Source organism: Phyllopteryx taeniolatus, chromosome 15, assembly GCF_024500385.1.
Source record: "Phyllopteryx taeniolatus isolate TA_2022b chromosome 15, UOR_Ptae_1.2, whole genome shotgun sequence".
NCBI classification, from domain to species: domain Eukaryota; kingdom Metazoa; phylum Chordata; class Actinopteri; order Syngnathiformes; family Syngnathidae; genus Phyllopteryx; species Phyllopteryx taeniolatus.
Genome location: NC_084516.1, coordinates 3,359,120 through 3,360,293, shown reverse-complemented (window position 1 = coordinate 3,360,293; position 1,174 = coordinate 3,359,120). Strand labels below are relative to the sequence as shown.

Here is a 1,174-nt window from a genome sequence, read left to right as displayed (position 1 = left end):
TTTATACTCAATCATGACACTCACCTGTTTCCAATTCATTTAACCTGTCGAATGTTCCAAACAGGTTTTTTTTTTTTTTTTTTTTTTAAGCGTTCCTCAGCTTTTCCAATATTTTGTTGACCCTGCCCGAAGATAGCTGGAATAGGCTCCAGCAGGCCGCGACCCTAGTGAGGATAAGCGGTAAAGAAAATGGATAGATGTCCCAGCTTTCTTGGACCGTGTTCTTCTGATCCTTTCGGCTTGTCCCGTTCGGGGTCGCCACAGCGTGTAATCCTTTTCCATGTAAAAGATAATCACCCCAGATGGGACTCGAACCCACAATCCCTGGCTTAGGAGGCCAGTGCCTTATCCATTAGGCCACTGGGGCATGTTGTGAACTGAGAGCATTTAAAAAAAATAATTATATTCACCAATTCATTGGAGCACTGCCATATATCTTAACATGCTACTATGCTACATGCTAGCCTACTATCAAACATGCTAACATACATGTTAACACACTAACGTACACGTTAACATTCTAACTTAGATGTTAACATACAAATGTACAGTACATATACATAGTAATGTACATGTTAACATACTAACTTACAAGATAACATGTTAACAAGCTAGCATACATGTTGACACACTAATATTCACATTAACATACTAACTTACATGTTAACATGCAAATGTATATGTATGTTAACATACTAATTTAGTTATTAATATACTAACATATATGTTACGTTACCCTCATGCTTAACTAAGAGCCATTTGCCGAGCAGCCTGAGACAGACGGAGGGCCAGAGGAGGACAGATGGCCGCCACCGCCACGGTCCATATGGGCCCGCCGCAGCGTGTGTGGCTAAACGCACGCACACGAACGGCCAATCAGCAAAGCCTCTCCTGACGCCGCGTGTTTGCTTATTGACTTTCTGTTCCACATCACCAAACTCACGCATGTGTTGTGTTCCAAGTCATGTTTGTCTCAATGCGCCTCAAACTGACCAAAAACACGAGTTAGAAATACTGTTTCTCGTGCTATTCCTAGTGCTGTGTCTAGTACTGCTTTAGTAGTGGTTCAAGCATTGCTTCTACCGTTACTGGTACTATGTGTGGTACTGCTTATAGTACCGTTTCCTGTACTAATTTGACAAATATGTCGAGTATTTTTTCTTGTACACGTTCT

At 41.5% G+C, this 1,174-nt stretch overlaps 1 non-coding gene across 1 annotated transcript; it reads right to left on the bottom strand.

Moving 5' to 3' along the window:
* Positions 1–294: 294 nt before the first annotated feature.
* trnar-ccu (transfer RNA arginine (anticodon CCU)) lies at positions 295–367 on the bottom strand. Its single transcript has one exon. It is a non-coding gene; the product is annotated as a tRNA-Arg (tRNA).
* Between the last annotated feature and the right edge of the window lie 807 nt (positions 368–1,174).